We start from the raw sequence: 26585 nt of genomic DNA on the forward strand, positions 1-26585 counted from the left end.
AGTCCCTGCAACTGTAATCAGAGTTTCTCTGTCCCAGTTTCAGTAGCCCTGACACTGAATTTGGTGCAGGACTGATCCCCCAGACCCTCTGCTGCTTCCACAACACTGGTTCATCATCCCCACCCTATTCCATTTTCAGTAAACCCCACCAGCTCTTGGTCCATTCCCTGTTCTCCTGCTATGGCCAGAAAACAATTTCAAGCCATTGCGTGCACCAGTGGCACCAGGCACACACAGCTAATAAGACTGAAAAGGTTCTTCTTCTGCAAGGGGAAATATCCAGCAATAGGTGAACAAATACTCTGTAAATAACTTCTACAGCTATCCATATCTGTAGATATTCTGTTGTAACTTCCATCTTTAAAATAATTGTACTATCTTTGCCCTTTTTACAGCTGGATGTCAAGAGTACTGGTGCTTCCTGATGAACCAAAATCTCCTCTTCTCAAGGACTCTACTTAAATAGGGCAGTTTGGGGCAATTCTGGAGAACCACTAGACTCAAGTGGGATGGAGTACCCTAGGTTGTATTCCTTCCCTCTGCTTTGTTATGCTGTTTGCAAAGTGCTGAGGGAAGTGTTCGGATCCTGTCCCAGGTTTGCACAGGGCAGTCTGTAAAACCTGGAGTGATTCCCTGTGGAACATATTCAGGGATGTCCCGTCCACACCGACTGTGACAACTTTTGCATGGACACAGCAGTGAAATAATCCTTTCTTCAAGTCCATGCATTTACCCCTTGCAAATTATCCATGTTGGGCAAAAGAATGACCTGGTGGGATGTTTTTTGTGTAAATACAAGTATATGAACCTGTTTGGGAACATCTCCTCATGGATTAGTCCTGGCTAAGTGCAGGTGTGGCCCTGCCTTGTCCCTACAGCTACCTGCAGTTCGACACAGGCCAATAAAAAGCCAGAGGCTTGAAATTTGGCATTAGATCAAAAAGCCTGTATGAACAAAGCAGTATTACCCAGGCCAGATAATATATCCCAAGTTCTTTGAGCACCACAAGGATGAGAGGAAGCACCTCTGCTGAACATGCTATTTAACAACAAGCAGTGAGAAAAAAAGAGCTGTGAAGAGAATAAAATGGGAAATTGCAGTAATGGGGATGGGAGGTAGCTGCCATGGGAGGGAGGGTTTCAGGAGAAGAACGGAAGGAACAACTCTGGCCATATTCCTCAAGATGTGCAGATTTCTACACCAGATGACATGGGAGGGAAAAATAATGAAGAGGCAAGTGAGAACAAAACAAGAGATGACTCCCAGGTTGAAATCTTTAAATACCTAGGAATTCCATTGAAACAGAAGATCATAGACTAAGAGTCCAGAAATATGTAAAATAGTGCATTGTATTTGTAGGCATGAGGTCAAGATTTAAGGCTTCTGTATTGGGTGTCTGTGCCCAGGTGCTGGGGAGGGGCTGTGGGGCTGCCTCTGTGAGGAGAGACCGGGGCTGTTCTGTGCCAGAAAACATATTGAAGGATAGGTAAAAAGCAGTGTGCAGGTAGTGAGGAGTGAGGGAAAAGTGCTGAGAAACAGCCCTGCAAACACCATAATCCTGAAGAAGGAAGGGAGGAGGAGCTCCAGGTGCTGGAGCAGAGATTCTCCAGCAGCCAGTGGAAGAGACCTTAGTGGAGTGGGCTTATCCTGAAGGTCTGTGGCTTATGGAAGGGCTGACACTGGGGCAGGGAGAGGGGCTGTTATGGACTGATCACAACTACCCGCCATGCTGTCTGGGTTGGTGGGAAGAAGGTGGAGGAGTCAGGAATGAAAGAGTGAAGTTCAGCCTGTGAAGGGGGCAGGGAGGGTGGAAAGTGTTGTTTTAATTTTTGTTTTGGCTTCTCACTATTTTATCTGGCAATGAATTAAATATCTTTTCCCCAAGTCAAATATATTTTACCCATGGTGGCCATTGGTAAGTGATCTCCCTGTCTTTATCTCAACCCATGAGCTTTTTCTATCTCGTGTTTTCCCTCTGTCCTGTTGAAGGGGAGTGAGAGAGCAGCTGGGTGGGTGTTTGGCAGCCAGCCCAGCTCATCCCACCACAGCTTCCCTTTAAAAACCTCTACAAGATATTGTGAAATTAGATAAACAAAGGAGAAAGCTGATGGATAAAATTTCTGAGGTACACCACAATAAAAAGGGTGCAAGGATGGCATGAACTCTCCCACAGAAATCAAAAGAGGATGGCTGGACATTTTTTTTTGGAAGAGGAGGCATCTGGGGACACAATTTCTCTCTCAGTCATGCATGTAAGGAAGATCCATCGGCATTAGGAGAAAAGCTCTGTTTAGCTCAAACAGGGTGAGGAGATGGGAGCTCGGCATACCTGTTACTATTTTGAGTTTTAAATCTCTTCTAATCCAGTTTTCCATGTACAGCACTAGCAAGTGTAACTTCTCTAGAAATTCCTCACTTTGATACTTTGAAATATGAAGCCTCCTAGAACAAAAGACCATATACCATGAATATGTCTCATGGAATTTAAACAGTACACAACAGCAAAATATTTCTCCAGTGCCGATAGGGCCCATATGTATTTACTTCTATATTTACATTTCTTTGTTTACTGAAGTGACAGTGACCCTGTCCTCCTGTACTTGAATGCGTGGAGTGCACACAGTTTCATGGGTTTTGAGACAATGAGTGCCTGTGAGATCATTTGGTCTAACACCCTGCAAACATAGTCGTCATTTCAGTTGGTGATGAGCCCAAGGGATTGTGCAACCCAGCTGGGTTGGCATGGGCAGCATGGGGAGAGCAGTGCTGGGAGGTTCAAAAGCCCACGTCCAGCAAGGTGCAGCAGAGGTCAAGGATGCCTCCATCTTTGCAAGCACACAATAAGCAGTTTGTGTTACTGATGTATCAGCAAGAACAGGTTTTGCTCCATTTCTTTGTGACCCACTAATTTGGTGAATCGCCACAAATGAGCCCTTACACCAGCACATGGGAATTTGGATGAGGTGGTGCTGGGCCCAGTGCTGCCAGGAGCAGGCTCAGGCCACCACCTTTCATTCCTCTCTCAGAAAAACTCATTACCTCCACTTCCAGTTCAACTGATGTCAAAGGATTACACTTGGCATCCTTGGGTACGGACGACTATGCCAGCACTGTTATCAACAGCTACAGCTTTCAAGAATGATATCAATATATTTTTAGCTATCTGGCATTCAAACTCAACTGGCTTTCCTTATGAATAATTGGGAACCTCCCTGCCATAGTGACTTTAAACTCATAGTTTAACCATCATATTACATCCTCTGAAATAAGACAAGATAATTTTACTACATAAATGGAGCACTGTTTTGTTTTCCTATCATCCTATACAGGCCAGCCTGCTGGGAGGAAACATTTCTATAGCCATGGACTTCATGAGAAGCCTTTTCTTAATCTAAGTAATTCTGTAGCCATCCTTGAACAGCTCAGCAGGTGACCTGCGGGCAACCAATGTTGGGGCAGAGTCAGCCTCTTCTTTCTTTTCAGTACAGGCAGCTCCCCACTACCTGTCTCTATCCAGCACAGCCAGTGCTCTCTGCCAGCCCTCAGCCCTCCCCCCCCACCACATGTTTGTGTAACCTGCAGACAGAGCTTCAACACTGCTCCAGTAACACAGTCTTTCAAACCTGCTTCACAACAGAAATGCCTTATTTCCTTTTTTTTTTTTTTATTTTTAATCCAACAAGTCAGCATCCCACTTTGCCTTGCAGAGCTCAGCATTTGTGTGGTGGCAATAAGGAGCATCCTGCACAGCACTGGCACAGGCTGACAGGAAGCTTACATAGATCAGTAGTAATTAGAAGTAAATCACAATTAAAATCTAAGCAAATCAGAAGCAAAGGAGACTCAAAAGAGGGACCCGATGAACTATACTTCAAAATCAGAATAATCAAAACCATTATGAGCCCAACAATACAGAGGGGAACTATGAGGCATCACAATTTTATTAATTCCTTATCAACCTGTCTCTCTAATAAGCACTTTACATTTGTGGCACAGGGAGTTATGAAAAAAATTACAGGACATTGAAGTGTTACTGCCTTGATTAAAGAAATCCATATATTTCCTCTGGAGAAAAAGGCTTAGGTAGAGATGCCTGTAATAGGAATCTTATGTAGACAGACTGCCTTTAAGCCCAGGATTTTGCCAATTGAAGCTCCAGACACTGGAAATATTAATGTGAATCGAAAGCCAAATGATGTGGGAATTTTAAACTCACAATTATGTATTTGCATAATTTTAATATCATAGGAGGTAAATACAAACAAAAGATAAAATACTTTGCTTGTGTCTGTGCTAGATGCCAATTTGACATTGCTGAAAGGCAACTTAGATTTAAAAGGTTAAGAGAAAACAACTTCAGAAGGAAAAACAAATTATGGCTCTACTGTTGTTTTAAAAGTGCATTTTCTTCTCTGTGCATTAAGTAATGCTTTCTACTTTACTTATGAATCAGAGCACTTCCAGCATTGCTGTAGATGCACACTGAAAGGACTTCCAACTTGCCAAATCCCAACCCAAGTTGTATTTGGCAAAAACACGTTCGTACTACTTCATAGGCTGATTTTGCTTGTAATTATATTTATTTAATACTACTTCAACAAGCCAGAGAAACACAGGGGAGGGGGAAGGGGAAGGAAGATGAGCCTACCGTACCAGCGGGTCTTTTTTCTCCATAACTGAGGTTTGATGTGGAAACTTCACTTCACCCTGGCCAGGGCAGCAAGTCCCAGCAGTTGCACTTGCCTGGAGAGGTCGTGGGCTCTCTTGGCCCCAGGCTGGCTCCAAGGGGCTGCCCGGCCACCCTGGGCTTGGAATCCCAAAGCCACACAGCTGAAGTCAGGGTGCCAGCTGCCCCAGCAGGACAATGGCTCCATTGGGAGATAGCTGAGGGACAAAGAGACTGCTTTCAGGAATGATTTTATATGCACACATGTGACCTTTCCCTGAAATGACTCTATGGAAAGCGTCCCTATCCTGAAGATCTGCTTTCAAATGCAGTGGTCTGAGGCACTTGCTTAATCTGTCCTTTTTTCCTTTTAATTATTTTTTTTTTTTTTTTTGGCCACAAATGCCTGAGGAGAGGTCATGTGCAGATAACAAGGTGCTGCTGGCCTCTTTCTAATCAATTATTAGAGCAGTGATAGGATTATTTTCTTCACGTTCAGAGTCCTTTACCAGAATCTGCTAACTGGAGTGCTTTTTTTATGCTTTTAGCAATTAATTACAAAACCAGAGCACCCCACCTTCCAGTCCCATGTCTCAAGACAGCCTACGAGACAGGCCAGCTTTGCTGGAGTGCACATAGGTTTAAATTTATGCCTGCAGATAAGAAAAGCAAAGCCCTTGGAATTTTAATGGATTGGACGGTCTATTCATTTATTTACTTATTATAATTATTTTGTTATTGTTCATGTGATTTATGAGTATTTTGAAGGCTTCCTACTTGACTGTGTGTTAAACAGGAGCTCTCAATATAGAGCGTACATGAAATCCAGATATTGCTATAGATAGGCAGGAGGTGGGGGGAGTGGAAGGTGGAGTTTATCACCCATACATTGGGATACCACAGCAAATGCTGCAGCTATGGCAGGTCAAAGGAAGGTGCCTCACAGTGATTTTTTTGTTAGGTTATAGGGAAAGTTAATAGCAGTGTCCATCCTTAAGGTTAGCCAACAGCTTGCTTTGTAAGATCTTGATTTTTGCTGTTTATTACTCTGATTGACATTTGTACTGATAATTTTTGTGATGGAAAGAGTGGAGGTTTTATATCTGTTTTTAATTTAAGGCAAAATATGTCAACCATTTTTGAGAATAAACTGAAAGATTAATAACTGGCTTTACTACGGACTTTAAACAAAATTCTCAGGCTCTCATGGACTCCCCATCCATCCTCCCTGCTCCCTACAGCCCCTTGCCTCACCATCAGTCCTTCAAAAGAAGGAACATTGACAAGGAGGATAAAATCAAAGCTGTGAGGAGCTGCTGAATAGGTACTGAGTCCTGTGTTGTAAATGAAACAGTGCTGCTGTTGGAAAGACAGCACAGAGTACATGGTAATGCAGAGGTCATAGAAGTGGACAGATTTCAAGAGTTTGATCTAGAAATCCTAAAATGTGATGTCAGTATTTTTGCGTGAGAGGTGAAATAATTTTAGATACAAATCCAAATTAAGTTAGCACCAAATACAAGCAAATAAAAATAATAATAATAAAGTCTGCAATATCTAAAACCAAAATATTTGAGCATCTTAACACAAAGGAGCAAAAAATGGTACCAAAGAAGAAAAAATAAATCAGCAAACTCACAGATCACCCCACATCATAGCAAGCTGTTCCCAGCACTATGCTCCCTAATCCTTGTTTAAATTCCATTTAAAATAAGATGCTTCTCACTTCCCTTAGATGTTAATGCCCACCCTGCTGTGTCGTTGACAGTTTTTTATCCTTTGATCCCCATCTGCTTTTAATGCAATTTAAAATGTTTTTTATTTCAGCTTATCACAATTATTTGTTGCTGCAGCAGAGGGGCTTAAACTCCTCTTTACAAGTCCTCTGCTGAGTAAAGACATGTTAACATAACAAACAAAACAATTTATCCACATTTGCAGAGTTCATGTATTATCAGCATTTAGAGACATGTACAAGCGGCCTCAATTAGTCTCCTTTCAGCAGGCTTAGCAAGAACCAGCATGATTTAGCATTTCCCAATATATTCATTGCTATCCAAAAATATTTCAATAGGTATTGACCCCTGTTTAACACCACAGCATTCTTAGTCACATGGCTATTGACTTCTTTGAGTCATGCTCAGCTAAAATAAATCTTGGTAAACTCTCTCCTGTATAAACAAACTTGGGCTGTTTAGCAAAACAGCCACTGCTGTCTCTAGCTGCCCTGGGGAGCAGTTGCTCCTGCTTTCAATAATGCTTGGGCAGAAGGAACACACACCAATCAGCACAGTTCAGGCAGGGGCAGCAGCTTGAAGGGCAGGTAGGACTTTAGGAATGGATTCTACCTATAAACGCATCCTTTTTTTACATATGCATCTGAAGTGGTAGGCCCCTAGGAGGGTAGCTGTGCAGTACCACCACCCTCTTTCACAGACTGTGGTCATCACTGCATGTTAGCAAACATCCTCAGCCTGTGCTGTATCCCTAGTGACCAGAGCAGTTGGATCTGCTTTCTGGACTTGGCTTCAGGCAGCAGTGAGGTACAAGCTGCTCAGGTCAGGGCAGGGCTGGACATGCACACAAAAATAGCTGCTGCACTTAGGAAATGTCAAGGTGACAGGCAGCTCCTTCTTATTTGAAGGAGCAGCTCAGCTGGAGAGGCAGTAGATTGCAAACCATGGATAAGGAATTAAAAAGTCCACCTAAATCCTATTTTGATCATGCAAAACATCCAGTCTAATGAAAGCCAAAATGACAAGTTTCCAGATACACTGGATTCAGAAATTAGCAGGGATTTGATTTTCCAACAAATGCACCAAGAAGACAACTTACTGAGAGGCACAGTTTCATGCTTTCATATGTAGCACAGGCCAGGGTGAACTGGAAGTTTAATGAAAACAACAAATATTCTTTCTTTTTTAATTCAGAGTTTGAGGAGATGTTAGTGGGTAAGACTGAAGCTCTGCAGCCGCATAGCAGAAAAGATTATACAGGCTCAGCTTTAAAGCAGCTGTTCTCCTCATCAGAATCAGAAATCCGAACATCTCTTGATCTTGTGCAATCAGAGAGAGTAACTAGGTACTTAAAGCAGGCCACACATTAAGCACCTATATACGGATTTCTGGAGCTAACATTAAGATCCTATTTTTAAAAGCTGTGTTTACAGATTCCTCAGCCTGCTAGAAATAAAGACCTTTGGAACATAACTCCTTTTAATCCCTTCATTTTCTGCAGTAATTTTTAAACAGTATTGAATCGTTGCAAATAAATTAATCAGAAAATTATACTGGCAGTTAAATATACCGTGGGTTGTACAGCACTGAAATCAACCTTAAAAAAAAACAGTGCCTAAAAAACCCAACAATCTCACTGTAGATAGTCAAGAATAAAAGAAGATCGTGACTTACGAGAAATATACAACCCCTCCTCTCCTGTTAATCTGTTCCATATTGGATGATTGAGCATGAATTACAGTTGAAAAATATCCCGGGGGATTACTTAATATACAGCCTAATCCAACCATCCACCCCCTGCAAATACAACCTCATGTGGTTTTGCTTCATTAGGCGTTTCTCTGCAGCTCCAATGTCCTGGTTCAGTTTCACCTCCTGCAAACAGGTCTGAGCATGAAGAAACGGCTTCTGTGGCCAGAACTGGGCAGAAATATGTAATTCTGTACAAGCATAATTGCACAAGCTGAGCTAATGGAAAAAACATACTTTGTCCGGCTACCTTCGAGGCATGGCTGGAGTTACTCCTTTCTCAATCTGAATGGATGATGTGGTCGGTATCTCTGGTTTTGCTTTGACTTATTTTTCTTTTCTTAACCCTTGGTTTACAGTATTTTGACTGGATAACAGTTTTGGTCAAACTCCAGAGGTTCATCACTTCTCCTGTTCAACAGCATTACTTGGGCCATGATATGTTCTGTTTCCAGTAGATTTTGGCCACCAGCAGGGATGTTATGGTATCCCCTACCCTGAGCTTACATTAAAATGTGTCTTCACTTTGAAAAGTCATCAGATCTAGAACTTCTACAGAGCCTCTGTCAAAAAATTAATCCTCATCCTCTCTTGAGTCCTGCTAACCACAGTAAGCACCTAATAAGATACCACAACTTTAGAAACTTGCACCAGCAGGATCCACCTCCTTCAAGGTATATCTGCCACAGGGAGCTTGGGGTGGAAGAGAAATGGCCATAAACTGGAGTTGTGGGGAGACGTGTGTGGGGAAACGAAGCGTGGATACATGAAGAATTGTAAAGATCTTAACTGAAGTTCAGTTCTCCCTGACCAGCACGAAGAGGCTTTGCATGGGTTAAAGGTTTCTGCTGAGAGAGCACGAATTTGTTGAGATAGCTTAGAGCTTTATCACTTGGGCCATCACAAATTGCACTCCAAATCCTGACTAGGGCCAGAAAAGAGCCATAGGGGAGAGCAGAATATTACCAGCATCACACAAGATCCTGCTTCTTGTCTTGAGGGCTGCCACCATGACTCCTTTATCTACTTTCCTCATGACTAAAACACGGCTTTCCCTACTTCCTATCCTTCCCTTCTCCTACTGGTTTTCTTGCCCTAAGCCAGTCCCTATGTCCTATCCCAGAAAACATCTCTGTAATCTAACACAGATACAGCTTCACCTAATTTTGAGGTTCCTGGGTTTGTACAATGTGTAGAAGCTATGTCAAATTCCACATTTTGAATAGGATGCATACTAACTCACAAATTGTAACTAGGGACCACGTCAGTAAAATCCTTCCAGAAATTTGACATGCATATGCCGCAAAAGGGAACACAACAAATTTCAGTGATGGTCTTATCTGCTATGGAAAATCCAGTGTTGAAAGCTCACAGCCAGCTGCTGTGCTAGTGAGAAGCTGTTGGTCCAACAGCTGTGGTGTGACTTGGGTTGCTCAGAGAATGTTTGTGATTCAAGACCAGCAGGTTGGCCACCATTACTATAGTGCCTGGATTTTTATCTTTCTTAAAATAAGTTTTTAATCTGGCGACAACATAAGTATTTCAATATTTTGGGGGGTGGGGAAATTGGTTGGTTTCTTTAGAATTTAAAAACAAAACAAAATAAAACCAACAACAACAACAAAAAAACACAACAAAAATTTGTTCTTACCTATGAATGGAATATAGAAGATATTTCAAGTGAATGAACAACTAACTCACCCTTGCATTTCCAAGCATTCTGAGTGAAGCCCATAGAAATCCATTGTGCAAGGAAGCTAACTGCTAAATGGATTAGGGTCTTCTGAGGGTTAGAATGAGCAAGTATCAATCACAGTGACAGCTGTTCCTGCATCAAACTGCACTCAATTCTGGGGAAAAAGTCAAGAGCAAACTGGCCAGTTCAGTTCTAGATGCTGCAGAGAGGAGCTGTTGTGCAGTGGAGGTTTTGGGGCTACACAAATAATCTCTGACTGGAATTTTACATGTAAAAATTTGAGACTTATAAAATTACTCCAGTTTGTTTGTAAAGCTTGGCTTATATTTCTGCTTATAATTTATCTTCTGCTTTTGATTCCTCACAACATCTGTGTCCTTTTTCCAGACCCCCCTGCATGGTTTATTCACTAAAGCTTTCAGAGTTTTGTTTTTGTTCTAACGTTTTCCTTCTAAGTTGTTTTTATTATGATGTACACCACACTGAGTGCTCTGGCAGCCTGCAAGGGGTGTTTTCTAAGAAGAATAAATTATGGGCATTAATAAAACAAAGCACAGAACTTTTGAACATTTGGTTTCAACGTGGAAGGATTCTCTTTCATATGAGAATCATGTTGAGGATTTATTTCTATGGGGACTTTTTCTGTTATTAAGATCTAACAAAGCAGTATTTTACTGAAGGCTTTTTGTTTTTTCCTTGCCCATTCTGTCATGGTTATTGCAAAGCTCTTCTGCTGTTTCTCATTTTACTGCAAGGTACCTACGTGCATATGAAAGGTACACTGTGCAGGGTTTGCTTTCAAGTTTTCAGTTAAGTGAGGGGGAGGGAGTTTTGTAGGTTTTGTTAGAGCTTCTTTTGTGAAGAGGGGTTAAGGTAAAGATAGGGAAACCAGGGCCAAAGTAGTTCTTAAAAATAAATCCAGATCTCTTCTGTAAACACATGCCAACCAAATATACAAATTATGGCAAATTGGTTGGCTGTGTTCACAACTGGATCAGTGCTAAAAAAGCAAGAGCACTATAAGCAGAGTTACAACATCTATTTGGACCTCCTTGAAAAGTCTTTCTTCCAGTAGGCTCAATCCTGCAACATAAGCAATTTAGCCCTCATGAGTAGTCCCATTGACTAAAAGCAGGGCTTGGATTTACAGGGTCACCTAAACCAACAGAAAAGTTTTGAATGCAACATTTTCCCCTAAGTCACTTCCCATTATACCCTTTTGCCACCTGGACTCCATCTCCTTAATTCTGCTTTATTGGTCCCATATGCCTTTATTCAGTGAAGTGCTCAAGTTTTGATGGAATGGAAGGAACGTGAGTGAGCACCAAACGGCTTTCCTGACCCGGCTCTGCAGCCACACTCCCCCTTAATGCCTCCTTTCATTTAGCTGCGTCCCCACCACTTATAGTTCCCAAACACGCTGGCTTTCTCTTCCAAATCCTCTTGGAAAAATCCACAGCACCCCGGCTGCCTCCAGCTCATAGCTTTGCAAATTTATCCTTTAAGTGTTGGAGGCATCTTTTGCTACTTGCCATGCAGTGCTTGACATGACCAAGTGCTTAAACTCCCTGGGGTTTGGTCCTCTCCTGGTTCGCAGGAGTGGGGTCTCACCTGCAGCCCCCAGCTGGCACAGCTGCCCCCTCCTCATATCCCCTCTGGCTCTCACTCAGCCCACAGGGGATTTAATTTAGGACCCCGGAAGACACAAAATATTTTTTTCCACTCGAATTTGGTTGGATTTGGTTTCTGGCTATTTAGCAAGCTGACACACCCTATCAAGGTGAGCTTTTGGGCTGATGCACAGCGTCGTGGCTACTTGTCTCTCTCCTGCCTGGCTCACCAATAATGTTGTGGTTTGGGCCCAACATGACAACAAAGGAACAGCCCTGTGGCTGCTCACTCAACTCCCTCCCTGACACACTCACTCTGAGATGAGGAAGACAAAGCTCATGGGTCAAAACAAAGGACAAGGAGGGTTCTTCACTGATTAAAGTCCCAGGCAAAACAGACTCAACTTGGGAAAAAAATAATTTAATTTCACACTAATCAAACACACACAGGACACAGACAACACACAGAGCAAGGCTTGCATATGTTACCCCACCCCTCCCTTCTTCCTGGGCCCAAATCCCTTTGTTCCTGGTTTCTCTCCCTCCTTCCCCCCAGCGACACAGGGGGACAGGGGATGGGGTTCAGAGTCAGTTCACAGGCTGGTGATTCCTGCTGCTCTTTCCTCCTCAGGAAGAAGGATTCCTTACAGTCCTTCCCTGCTTCCCCATGGGGTCTCTCCCATGGGAGAGAATCCTCCACGAACCTCTCCTTCATGAGTCCTTCCCACGAGGTCCGGAGCTGCTCCAGCCTGGGTTTCCCACAGAGTCACAGGCGCCTCGGGAACAAACTCCCCTGGCTCCAGGGTCTTCCAAAGCTGCATAATCAGAGTCCACTGGCAGCAAATCCACTGGCCACAAAATCTAAGGCCACTGGCCAAGTTTACCCCTCCTGGCACCTTCAGGGAATGTTCCATCACGTTCCTCCACAAGTGCAGGGGGACAGCTGCCATCTTGCCATGGGTTGCAGGGAAACTTCTGCTTGGGCACCTTCTTGCCCTTCTTCCTTACCAACCACCAGCACCACTCTCCTCCTCCAGCACAGCTCTTCTCCTCCCTCCTTCTCTGCTCAGGTGTTAGATGAGTTCTTCAGTATGTTAATCACTGAGGTGCATCTATTGTCCTTCTAATGTCTCCTTGGCTGGGTTTGGAGCAGGGGGAGCTTCTCAGCTTCTTACCAGAGCCACCCTGGGGCCCTTCCCCTGCTACCAGAAAACCCACCAAACCAAACCAGAACACACAGGAATCCTCAGAAGTGCAGTGGGAGGAGGACAGGACAACCACATTCAGCATTACTGAACTAACTGTAGAATCATAACCTAATTAAGTAACAGAAGGTGACATCTCCATATATCTTTCCCATGGTCTGTCTTCATACACCTTCTCCTCTGTGTTCAATACAAAAATATGAGAAAATATTTTAGCATAGATTTCCTGAAAACAATAGCAATTTTTGCACCTGGACTGATTTTTAGCAGCAACTGAGCATATTCCAAAGCTGGTAGATGTTAGCTATACATCTACTTTTAAGTTAAAGATGCAAACTGTTTGATTACATCATACTCCAGATCAAAAAGTGTGGAGTGGGAGCCGTAAACTTTGCAATGTTTGACTTGAACTCAAGTGAAAACATCTGAAGGCTTTTATGGGTGTTTGTATTTCTCAGCAACAGGAACCAAGGTAAAAGCAACTTGATTGTTTCTTTTTATCACTTTCCAGTCGTGGTAAAAGACCAGGAATCCATTAATTACTTTGGACACCAATGGGGTGGGATTGGCAGCAACAAGGAGCTCTGAGCCTTTTCCTTACAACTGCTGTCATGAAAAACCCCAGTGTGTTCCCTTCCTCACCACATGTCTCACAAAGAGATTTAGAGCTGAGTTTTAACCATGCGTCAATGAGCCATTCAAGATTTACAGCAGCAAATTTGGAGACTTATCTGTTACAGAATTTTCCCACTGATAGGCTATAATTTATAATAAGTGCTTGCATATTTAATTAGCTGAATGATGAGATGAAATACTACAGAATGGCTGCCTGGAGCAGGCACACACTGGCACCGTATCCCTTCCTAGGAGGGTGAAGAGTAAGCAGGATCTGAGGAACGAGATCAGATTTCTTAGTTGTGCCACGCTACTCACAAGCAGCAGCAAGTAAGTGTATAGGAATACCAAGAAATGGATGTTTATTTGCATGTCCTGAGGTTTTGCTTTAGTTCTTTCGGGATCTCTTACTATCAATGCTACTTCTGTCAATTTATTTTCAAACTCCCCAAACTTCCCAGCAGAGACAAGGACATATACAGTGAATTTAAGACTTTAAGCTGGTCATCACCTTGACTTGCTTCGCCACATTTTACTAAACAAAGCATTAGAGCATTTGAAAACCATTTTTGAAGTCTGCTTTCTTTCTTTTTTTTTTTTTTTCTTCTTTTACACAGGTCTGGGCTGTGTGAGGCTGGAACAGAGAAAGGCAATGGGCTGTGAGAAGATGCCAAGGAAGAGGCCTGGGGCAGGTGAGAGCTGAACACCCATTTTTACTTTACATGATATCTCTTGGCACTGTGTTTCTTGGCAGCTCTTAGCCCCTGTTATGACAGGGAATGGAACAGCAGAGAAAGGAGTCCCTGCAGTAGGTCTAATCAGTACAATTTCCTGTTACCAGAGATGCAATTTTTTTAAGGTTTTCTCCCAGCTGATCTCTTCTCAGCCGATGAAAGCTCAAATCCAGCTAAGGTGGTGTCAGCTCCTCCCTCTCATTTTTTGGCATGTGCCCCAAGCATTATCTTCCTCTGTGTTTCAAATTTCAAAGCTTTCAGCAGGGCTTTGAGCATTTCCAGTAAATACTGTTGTAACCTCTTCTGCAACATATCCACATAGCCAAAAGAGCATATACATCCCAGATACCAGAGCAACTTGCCAAATTGTGTTCAGCTGAGTTTCTCACTTCCATTTTGAGTCTGCTGTTATGGATCACAATATTGAAATCAGTGTATATCAGACTTAATTAATCAAGAGCTGCTGAGCTGACTCAGAAACTCCAAAAAGCTTAATTTCAGGTTAGATTCTTTTGGTTCATCTCTAGAAATCAGTTACTCCATTTCTTCAGGTCTGTTATTCTTAGTACAGGTATTTACAGTCTTATCATTACTATTGGCTGAAAGGGTGAAAACACCTCCAGGTTGAGCTTGCTATACCTCTTATTATTATCATCCCACCAGTAAATATATTAGTTCAGAGAGAAAGATACATTTAATACAACAAGCCTAGATCCAAATTAACAGGTGACAGCTCCAGTCTTTCACTTTCTCTTCTTGCCTCACTGACAGTAATTTCCATTACTATTGTGTGTGTATATATATATATACACACACACAAATATAAGTTTTATATATATATATGAACACATTGCTACAAAAATCACATTTTGCTTTTTACCAAGTGCTCACAGCAGCTTCAGAAAACATTTAATCACTACAGAAGTAGAATTTTGCTGCTTGAATTTTCAGGGTACCCATTTGAACTTCCAAAGTAAAAAATGAAACAAAAAATCATAGAATCATAGAATGCCAGGTTGGAAGGGACCTCAAGGATCATCTGGTTCAACCTTTCTAGGTAATACTATAGTTTATACGAGATGGCTCAGCAGCCTGTCAAGCTGAGACTGAAAACTGTCCCATGTGGGGAATCTACCACTTTCCTTGGGAGATTATTCCAATGTTTAACTTTTTTAATGGTGATAAATTTACCTCTTGTGCCCAAAAGGAACCTCCCCAGGAGCAACTTGTGCCCATTACGCCTTGTCTTTTCCATGTGACACCTTGTAAATAGGGAGTCTCCATCTTCTCAGTAGCCACCCTTTAAACACTGGAACATGGTAATAAGACCTCCCCAAAGCCTTCTCTTCTCAAAGCTGAACAAACACAGTTTTCTCAGCCTCTCCTCTATGAGGAGACTTTCCAGTCTTCTGATCATCCTTGTGGTCCTTCTCTGGACCCTCTCCAGCCTGTCCACATCCTTTTTGTAGAGCAGGAATCAAAACTGAACACAATACTGCAGGTGGGGTCTGACAAGCACTGAATAGAGCGGGATGATGACTTCTTGATCTCTGCTGGTGATGCCCTTGTTGATGCAGCCCAGCACCTGTTGGCTTTCTTTGCCACTGAAGCACAGTGTTCACTCATGTTAAGCCTGCTGTCCACCATGATCCCCAGGTCCCTTACCACAGGGCTGCTCTCCAGCCAGGTGGTTCCCAGTCTGAACTGCACTCCTGGGTTACATGTTCGCAGGTGCAAGACCTTACACTTCTCCCTGTTGAGCTTCATACGGTTCCTGCTAGCCCATTCCTCCAGCCTATCCATGTCAACCTGGACAGTGGTTCTCCCTTGTGGAGTGTCAACCTCTCCACTCGTTTTGGTGTCATCAGCAAACTTCATCAGGGTGCTCTTGATGCCAACATCCAGGTCACTTACAAAGACGCTAAACAGCCTCAGGTCCAATATCAATCCCTGGGGGGGCTGACACTTTATTTCGTGGAGGAACTATTTACTATCACCTTCTGGGTATGGTCTGTCAGCCAGTTCCCCACCCACTGCACAGACCACTTGTCAAGGCCATAAAGAGTCAGTGTCTCCAGGAGGAGGCTGTGGAGGACTGTATCAAAAGCCTTGGAGAAGTCCAGATAGACAATGTCCACCACGCGCCCTGCATCAACCGAGCGGGTTACTTTGTCATAGAAGGTGATCAGATTTGTCAAGAATTATTTGCCCCTGGCAAATCCATGTTGGTTTTTCCCAGTCCTGTGCTTCAACTGACTTGTGATGGTCCCCAGGAGGATTTGCTCCATGACTTTTCAGGGACTAGTGAGACTAATGGGTCTATAATTACCTGGGTCTTCCTTTTAACCCTTCTTGTAGATGGGGTTCTTTAGCCTTTCACCAGGACTCAGGGATGTCTCCTGATTTCCACAACTTTTCAAATATTATGGAGAGAGCTTTGTAGTGACATGAGCCAGCTCTTTCAGCATCGTAGGGTGGGCAGCTTCTGGACCCATCAATTTGTACAGGTCAAGCTCCTGTAATAGTTGACACACCAACTCTTCCTTCAATGACTATAGGCTGGTATCTGTATCAACCTGGACTTTTGTTCCTATGGTCTGGGACCCAACAGCACTGGTAAAGACAGAGGTGAAGAAGGTGTTGAGTATCTCTGCCTTTTCAGCATTGTTGGTGACTAGTTAACCTCTCCAATATTATTCCTCTGTTTCTACTTGTGGTTAACGTATCTAAAGAATCCTTTCTTTAAGTTTTTGACATCTTTGGCTAATGTCAGCTCAAGCTGAGCTTTTGCTTTCCTAAATGCATCTCTGCAAGGGCAATGCCCTTGTAATTTCCAATCAGTAATGTTCCACAAATGTCATAGAACAGAATATATTTTATAGAATATATTTTAAAAGACAACTTTTCAAGGTGTCTTCCTACATCTTGAAGGATTTAAGAGCACAATCTCAACTTGTTTCCTGCTCAGGTTACTTGCAAGACACTCAGGAATATTTTTGAAGCACAGAAAAAAGCCAATTTATGTGTAAACACATACATACATAGCATAAATAGAACAAATAATCCAGTTTTTAAACTTATTATTGGAGCACATACTCTCCAGCAGGGTTTCGCCCTTTTATTAGTTCAGCTTATTCTTTACCAATAAGTAAAAACAGCAGGATCAATGTGGAACTCTGCAAATAAATAAGAGCAGCAAAAATATAACTTGCAAAGGGTTCCAAGAAGGTGTTTCCTCTCTCTTTGCAAAGCAACAGTCTTCCTTCTCTGATCCTTATGCTTTTGCCATTCACCTAAAGTTGGAAGTAAGATGAAATTGTTAAATCAGAGGCCGGGGAGCATGCCAGGCTTCCAAGCCTGGGCTGTGAAAGGCCCCCTCTGTCCATTGCAGAGTTTTAAGGGAACTGCAGACAGCAGATCTGAGACAGCCTTTCAGGCTTGGCTTTATCAGTCAAATCTCCTCCTGTGCTCTGGAGTAAAGCCTCCTGGAGAGGCTTCAGCCCCCCAGGGGGCTGTGCTGGTGCTGGGGGGCTCAGCAGTGTGTGTCCCTAGCCAGCTGACCTCTGGGCTGCCAGACTTTCCCTTCATGCAGCCAGTTGGCTCTCAAGCAGTACTGGCCTCCCTCTGCTTGCAGGACTTCTCTTTCTTACACCAGTTTTGATGTATGGAAAAATAAGATACCTGTCAGGAGAAGAAATTAAGCCCTTCTCAGTTTTATTGCATTCCTTCCATTTTATAGGTAGACTGTTTCTTTCTTGGGTGCTTTGTAAAAGACATTACAATAACAATTGACCAGTGGAAATAGTTTGCTTTTGATTCTTTTGGACGAATTGCCTTAGAGAGACTGTGTTTGAAGCAGAAGAGTTTAGTAGTGTATTTAAACATGCCACAGGCTCAGTGAGAGAAGGGGGGAGTAATCCTTCAAAAAGGGCTGTTTGTTATAAAACCCACCACAAGTAATCAATATACCCCAGAAGAGCAAAGGCAGCGATGAAGCAAATCCCTAATGTGAACCAGACTGAATAACATGAAACAATCAGCTTGATGGGTGAAGTAGTGACTTGGCAAATGTTCTGACACTCCTTGCCATGGGATTTCTGGACAGTCATGGTGAAAGTAAGTAAACACTCCTCATCAGAAGTAACACTGGCAACAGGCACAGCAGTAAGGCACAGCTGGGCCGTTCATTCAGCAAAGGGATCCTTCCTCTACCTGACACTAAATTTTCCCCTGCACATGGTACCACAAAGCAGCTTGGAAATGAACTTTGTGTGGGGTTCACCTCCATCAAAATACTTTTGAGCTGGAAGTGCAACAATGCAATGGTGGAGTTCACACTTCATGACAAAATCAAGATGTTGCCCGAATGAGTCCATATACATTACGAATGTTTGAGGAAACAATCCAGGAGCTGGCACTTTCTGGCTCCCAGTCCCATGCTCTATCCATTACACAATGAAATCCTGTGTTTCAGTGACAGGATTACCCAGGCAAAGCTCTTTTGGATAATTTTAAGCCAAATCAATTTCCTCACCTGGAAAACAAAAATAAGTTAATTGAAACCTGTAAAGGGTTTCAAACAGTCACAGTGAAAATGCTAATTGCTATTTTCCACGTAGCAACTGAATCTTGATTTTTTTGTTTATATTTCATTGAAGGAACTCCTCCCATCCCTGGAGAGCATGAACTGTGCAGAATGGAGAGAAGCAGAAAAGGGATGTCTCATTTTGTCAAGAATGGGATTTGGTCCCTCCAGGAAAAGGAATATAATACATGAAATGACTTTATAAATCTTCAGTTCCAGATTTCCTTCAATGTCTTCAAACTCAGATGATCTCCTAATGCCCAGCCCTTCTCTCTGATTAGCTGCAAAGAGATGTGAGCTTTTTTTGTGACATCAGACTTGGGGGGAATTTGAGACAATCCCTTAGACTAGAAATCAACAGCAATGATTATATACAAAGGTTTGGATTTTTGGATAAAACATCAGGGCCCTTGGGGAACATTTCTGCATTAAAGTCAGAGTTTGATTCCAAAATTTGACAGCTCCAATATGCTAGAGAACTTTCCAGAAAACAAGACCATCACTCAAAGTGTGACAGTGGCTTCTAACTGTTACAACATCATCTCCAACAGACATTAAAACTAAGCTTTAAACACTGAACGCTGGAGTTAGATGCAGCTCCAGGAAAGTGCTTTGTTAAGCTTCGGAGAGAATGTGCTAAATTTGGAACATTGTCCAAAGAGAAAACCAATTATTTTCACCGAAGACCATCTGATGTTTTGCAATGACCTTAAAGCAGGCAGATATAACAAGGAATGGCAAGTGGCCACTGACATGAATCATATTTCATCCCAGCTCCAAGGTCGCTTGTCAAATACAAATAGTGATCAAGTACTGAGAAGACACATGAAATTCTACATTCAACAGGAGGCTGAAGGGAGCTTGCAATATGGCTGAGGGACATCTTCCTACCTTCTACAGAAGGAGCTTCCATCTGGTTGTGTGTTTCTCTGCTGTTGAGGACCTTACCAAGACAGTGACCAATTCTGTGTTGCAGAAGACAGCGTAGGTCAGTATTTCTCCTGCACTTTTTAGTATATTCATACTAAACCAGCTTCAGCATCCTCTTAGAGATATCAGCATGATCACCTAAATGCAAAATGTACTCCAGGTCATTCAATCCAAGGTAGACTCCCTCTGCCGCTGGAGGATGTTCTCTGGCAAGGCACTGATTCATGGCTCTGCTGCTCTGACCCCAGTGTGTCCGATTTATCCAGGTGCTTTCTGCACAGGTCCTGGTGTGATAGACCCTTGTTTCAAACTACATCATCCACAGCAACAAGCAGAGGGTTTTACAGCACTGTTGCTCCATCTGCTTCCCCACATCGACGCTGCACTGCAAACCAAGCCAGGGAGCTGTTCCAGATCAGAGATGTTGAGCCAGCTTGCTCTCAGTCAGATCCATTTTGCAATGCTAAATGCTGCTGAGAAGGGCCACAGTACTACACCCTTGCTGTTCCTGCACTGCACAGCTGAACACTGGGGCTGTAGGACCAGCTCAATCTTCCAGGTGCTGCCAGTGACACCGACAGCAACACAGAGCAGACCAGCACCATCACTGCATATGAATTCCTGACTTCTTTTATTTATGAAGCACCATTCTTCTCTAGACAAGATGATCAAGAAATGTCCTTGCAGGAGTGTCCAAGGAGTTTCCAAAATATTGTGACAACACTCGTTGAGGTAAAGGCAGCATTATCACTACTTTCAGATGAAACATTAAAAAAACCCTATTTCAACTAATTTTAAGAGCTTACCTTAAGACATCAAGAATCCCGGTTTCTAGAATGTACCATTATGTAACACTACTACTACAGTTTATAATAGGCACTACCAGAGACTTGCAGTACTGGACATGTGCAGAACAGACCCCTGTTATCTCCAGCTGAAGCCAACAAGACTCAGCAGTTCTCCTAATCAGAGCTGTGTGTCTCAAACTGTGTGCTGAACAGAGAAGTCAAAAATGACCTTTCCTGAAAACTATAGCTGAAATGACCTGGCAGCATCCCATAATAATTATGTCTATGAAGACACAGAAACAGGATTCAGCCCACCAGAACAAGATTCAGCTGATTTGAGCATGACCTGATCCCTCCTGCAGCCTCATTCCCCACTCAAGACACTGCTTTGAGATCGTCTCATCATACTTTGATGCCAAGGAGCTGAGTAAAGTTGCCCAGATGGTCTCATGTTCACTTGAATTGCAACCATAATAATATTCTCCAAAGACAACACTTTATGGGTTTGGTTGAGGTTTTTAAGATCAAATTAAGAAGAGCAGTCTCTAGTGTGTTGATGATGTGATGCATGCAGGATCTTTTGCAGTTCAACAGCAGCACTGGAAAACACCGGGCTCACAACAGGCAAGAGACTGACCACCAAGAGCTGTTGTAGCTTGCCATCCTTTCGGTAACTGATACCTACAGAGGTATCAGAGGAATACTACATACATTTTAGCAAGCAACTATGAAACCTCTTGGGAGTGCTGAGACTCTGGAACATCCCCAACTTTTCAAGGGGATTGTGATTCAAAGGGATTTTGTCTTGTCTTGCCATTTTTGCCCATTGTCCCTTGATGCCCACGGTGTCCTGTCCTCCTAGTTACTGTTTCTTCTCAGATCTTCAACTTGATTCTCTGTAACTGGTTCCTTGCTGCAGTTCCTGATCCATTCACTTAGTTCCCTTACTTCCTAGGCTAGCTTAACTTCCTATTTCACATTTCACTCACTGCATTGAGGGTCAGTCTAAATCATCAGACTTCACTCTGGAATGAACCCCAAGTGTCCATTCCCTGCTGTTGCCTCTGCCCTGGGGGCAGCAATTTTGTGAGCTGCTTCAGCTGTGCATCAAAGTGATACGTCTCACAGAAATTCACACGGCTTCACTTTCACCATGCTGGTGCTTCTTCTGGAAACTGGGCAAAGGCTTCTAAATCACGTGGATGGTTTGCCAATGCTACCTTTCATGTCTACTGAAAACTGCAAGCCTTTCCATTATTTCAGGCAGATGTTAGTGGATGATTCAGGGAATGGATACACATAGTTGCCAGCCACTGAGCTGAAGAAGTCCAAAAGAGAGTCCAAGAGATGATAAAGCTGAGCAGAACTGAGAGTTATCCAAAGCCTGTAGCTTTTGCTCAGCTCTCCTGGGAACACACAACACACACTGAGCAATGGATTGCAAAATATTAAGAAATAAGCTAGCACGTAAGAAAAAGAAGGATCTCCTGTTGAATTAAGGAGTTAGGTCATTAATGCTTGTTCACATTACATTACTCACACTTGAGAGACAAATAACTATCTGTTGCCTCTCTAACCCACATATTTATTTGAACAAATATTTCCTAAGAAGCAGGGAGAGAGAACCATTTCAACAGAAAAGTTCTATATTATGGTCTTATCATAACAAGCCACTTCACAGTACGCTGATTTGTATCGTGTACAAGCATCCATTGTAAAAAGCTAATAAGTGTATCTCATTTTACAGTGCTGACATGTTCGTTCATTCACAGAGGCCATTAGCTCACAACAGGGCCTCTCATTTCCATATGCCCTGGTTTCCAGGAGGTTTTGCTGTATTTCAGAATCAAACCTTAATATGAGCATTATTAACTCCAAAGAGCATGATGGGTGCCGTACAAAGTCAATTTATATAAAAATCCTGCAATCATTGAAAATAAATTTTATATTTAAAAAATTACTGTCTCTGTATAGAGGTATGTAGTACATGATTAGCTCAACTTCACAGGGTTAATATCCTTCCCAGAAGGGTAACCTTTAAAAAAGAAAAAATCACCCAATCCTAAACAAAACTACCTAAGTTGAAAATGTTGCAGAGCTGCCTGTTTACTGTTTGCTGGCCTGCAAACACGGTGCTGGACGTGAGCTGTGTGTGGAGGTTAAATCTCTGTGTACATCTTCATCAAACAAGTTGGTTATTGCCACCGAAGTGCCAGTGTGACCCCCAGCCCAGCACCAGAGCCGTGCCAGGCTGTGGTGCAGCCCCCTCCCCAGTCGGCTCCGGAGCTGGGCCGGGCAGCCAAGGGCACAACACGATCCATCCGGGCGGCAGAAAACACACAGCAGGGAGCCAAAACCTCTGAAAAAGAGAAACAATATGCTACAGGAGGAGTAGCAGCTCCTTAGCAGACTGTCCTCACCCACACACATGAACATACAGTTTTAACCCTTTGTAATTGTCTCAAGGGCATGAAAGACTACTTACTTGCATGTACTGGTACCTTCTGCATGAACACACTTCCATCTCCTGGTTCTGCTCCTCATCCCATGGAAAAAAAAATAGCAGAGGAAAAGAAAATGGGAGGAAGGAAGAGGTGAGATACAAGATTGCCTAAAACTGGCCCAGATGCTAGGGACAGGTACGAGTCATGGCCTTGACTCAGAACCAGGACCAGAAACACTTACTGATAAAAAAAATAGCACCTCTGTGCAGAAAGAAAGCCTCAGTTGTATTTCTGTGCAGCCCAGCTACACACTAAGTACATAATTATAGAACGGGTCAATCAGATTTGATTACATTTGATTGTTGTAAAACAACTGTAAATTATATATGCAGAAGCTTTCCCTACACTTAATAGCACAAATAATTAAAGGACAATTCAAAGATAAAATCTGAGTTCTTGTTTCTGGTAGATACAGGTATTCAATCACAGTAAATTGCTAGGTTCTGGAAAACAAATGGAGCTCTTGCTCTATTCTCAATTAACACTAAGGAATACTGCTCTCTAGGAAATCAGTCATAAATTAGGCAGCCGTTTGGTGTTATACACATTATCCGTGGCTTGTTTGAATTTTATAAATGCATTTTTCTCCAAAATGGAGAACAGGAACAGATGACAGAAAACCAAGATAGAGACTCAAACCCCCAGTGCAGGGCATCATCCTGCTCCAAAGCAGCTTAAACCCTCTGCTCTGGTGGGTGTCTGAGTCATCTGCCTTTCTTGAAGCTTGGACATCTCTCACATGACTACTACATCAGTAAGCTGCAATTAGAACTGAAGGTAAAGAAATAATGGAGGCAAACATATGACGATGGCAGCAGCTCCATGGGTGAGTCCACAATACCTAAAAGCAGTAGATACTTCCTTAAGAAGTTGAGTGATAGAATTGATGCAACACCTTTAATCTCTCCAAGTCTCTCATCGCTGTGGCCACAGATCATCTCAGTCACTCTGTTCCTTCTTCTCTATCTCCAGTTTTCCGGTGTACAGAAAAACTAGGAATAAAATGACTAAAACTAGCAAAGCAATGATGCACTGTCAATAACTTCCACATCAACTTGAAAAGTTGTACTGAAATATTTCCAAAACTGCTAAAAAACCCCTCATTCCCACATATACTTCAATTTGACTCGTGGGTCGGAGATGAGCTACCAAGAAACCAAAGTCTTTTCTATAAAGCCAAAGTTTAAGGCACTAAAAAACTTGAAAATTTAGCAAAATAAGTGACTAGAAGCTCAGCAGAACCAGTAGTGTAAAAGAGGCCCAGGACTGCTTCTACATACACTGTGGCTGGGAGCTGCAGGAACATTGTGGCCACATTTCCAGCACTCTCAGGGTGTTCCGTGGGGTCCCGTGCTGAAACCCACAGCAAGGTTTGGCTCAAGCAGTTCCAGCACCCAACAGGGCATTACTCACACAAATTCAATCAGCTTTTAGATCATCAACAAGTCTGAGCCATCCCTCCTTTTCCTGGAACCGTGAGGAACAGATAACTTCCAGAAGAGGTGGTGTGGTTTTTTTTCTGAAATAAGTTTTTGAAATGGGGAAGAATCAACCAGGTCTTGAAACATGCTTTCTTTTCTCATGTGTTTTCAAACCCTTTCCTGCTTTTTGGGGCATATTTGAATTCAGAAGTTTTATAAGTTACTTATATTTTATTGTGTAACTTATATAGGAATATGAAAAGTGAATTTTCAGAATGAAAAGCTTCACTTTAACACTCTTCTGAAATTCAGTTCTGTGGATAAAAGTAGAACAGAATAGAAATAATAATAATAATAATAATAATAATAATAATAATAATAATAATAATAATAATAATAATAATAATAATAATAAAAAACACCCATTTGACCTGAAATGACCTTTGGAATAATTTTTGAAGAGTTTCTTTTGCCCTTTATTGTTGATACCATTCCTTTTTTAACATAGCAAAGAACAGTCACACAAACTCATCTCACTCCAGCCTTCCAATGCACAACATAATTAAGACTCCCAGAAAGGTGCAGATGTAAAAACTTGAGATCACCCCATTATACCCTGTGTTTTTTCAGCATGAAGCTGTGAGGAGCTGCAGAGCCAAACAACTTGGCTGCTGTGGCCAAAGAGGGTTTTGTTCCTGCTTGTGCCTCCCTCCCTTGACCCACTCCACCCTCAGCTCCACAAGCTGCCCATCAGCCTTGCTGCCTGCTCAGCTTCTGCCTGCAAGTTTCAGCACATGAATGTAGAGAGAAAGAGCCTGATTTTAGTCGCAGGTTAGAGAGTTCTATAGGGCCCCAGAACAGCCTGGTCAGTACCCAGGAACTCCAACCTGGGACTGCAGGGTGAGGGGGCAGAAATAGCTCCTCACTGCAGCGGCAGCAAGCTGAGAGACCAGCCCAAAGCACACCTCTGCAGTTTCACTTCTACTCTGAAGTGAAAAAGATCTAGATAAACAGACTTTCAATTTTTGCTGTCACTTTATGATGTTTACCACAAAAATATTGATGCTTTTCTTCCTAAGCATCACACTAGGCGACATGTGTTTCAATAAAATACAAAGTCTTTCCAGCGAAATCCTGACTCATCTACATCAACAAAGTTTACTAACATTGAAGATCTATCTGGAAAAAAACAATAATAAAACCCTGGAAATGTGTTTAGCAAAATTGTATTTAAGATATAAGATTACTATGGAATAACACAGACGTAATATATTAGCTGTCATGGCTTAATGTGCATGCAAACACTCATGTATTATTAACACCATTTACACTATAAAAGCGGTAAGTAAATATGTACATATACTTTATGAATAATATTTCAATATATAAGTATATAAATTAATTAAATATAATTAAAATTTTATATTTATTGTGTGTATTTTAAAGGCGTCTATGTCATACTGATGCTGCATTAAAAATCAGATTCCTAATTTTTTGTGACTTAACAGTCTCAAGGAACTGAAAATACTGACATGACTAAAAATTCCTTCTATTGTAATTTACATAAATTATCTGATTTCTGCATATATTAAATCAAATAAAACTAAGTAGTTTTTATATCCCAAAAATCTAAACAGTGCAAGGATACTGCATTATCCTTGATATCGAATCCTAATGCCAGCTGGAATACCATATGGGATGGCAAAACGTATGGTAGAAAGACAGCACCATCTCACCCAAGAACTCAGCACAGCTGCATCCAGCTGTCCTTCCTCCACAGCAGCAGGTCAGACTGATAGGGCCTAGCAGGGAACCCATCACAGCTGCAGCTTACTCAGACACCTACAGACAGAAGCTAGATCCATACTCGATAATGGAGCATGCCTACAAATCTAAGAGATGCAGCAGTTAGTTTGTGGACATTTTATTCTATAATTATGCTGAGAAATAAAGAAAAAAGAAAGACAAATCAAGTCTGCATTTAAAATGCATATAGGTATTGTAATATCATACAGTTGCCCTACATTTATATGTATTATAATGTTTATCATGAACAAAGGAATTAAAAACAGAGATGTCAAGATAGATTCTCCAGACTTTGACCTCTCTGCACATTTTCAACAGTATATGCATTTCTACTTTATATGAGTAACGTGTGTTCTTTCAGTACTAGGATACTGTCCCACCTAACTCAAATACTTCTCCTGCTGTTTCAAGGAGAATGCACTATAAACCAGAAGGTCTAAGGAAAAATCAGAACCTGGACCAAAATGAGAACCCAGACCAAAATGAACTGCAAAGGTTACAGCCTATGAGTCTGGAAAATGAGGAGGATGAAGAGCTTA

General features: G+C 42.2%; 1 protein-coding gene across 1 annotated transcript in view; it reads right to left on the minus strand.

Moving 5' to 3' along the window:
• Positions 1-4694, minus strand: part of ENPP2 (ectonucleotide pyrophosphatase/phosphodiesterase 2) — a 75039-nt gene extending 70345 nt beyond the window's left edge. Inside the window, exons 1-2 of the mRNA XM_051609774.1 lie at positions 4655-4694; positions 2331-2443 (exon numbers count right to left, since the gene is read on the minus strand). The gene's annotated coding sequence lies outside the window, so the exon portion shown is untranslated. The remainder of the gene's footprint in view (positions 1-2330; positions 2444-4654) is intronic.
• Positions 4695-26585: the final 21891 nt, after the last annotated feature.

The sequence above is a fragment of the Apus apus genome, chromosome 2 (genome assembly GCF_020740795.1).
Source record: "Apus apus isolate bApuApu2 chromosome 2, bApuApu2.pri.cur, whole genome shotgun sequence".
Taxonomy (NCBI): domain Eukaryota; kingdom Metazoa; phylum Chordata; class Aves; order Apodiformes; family Apodidae; genus Apus; species Apus apus.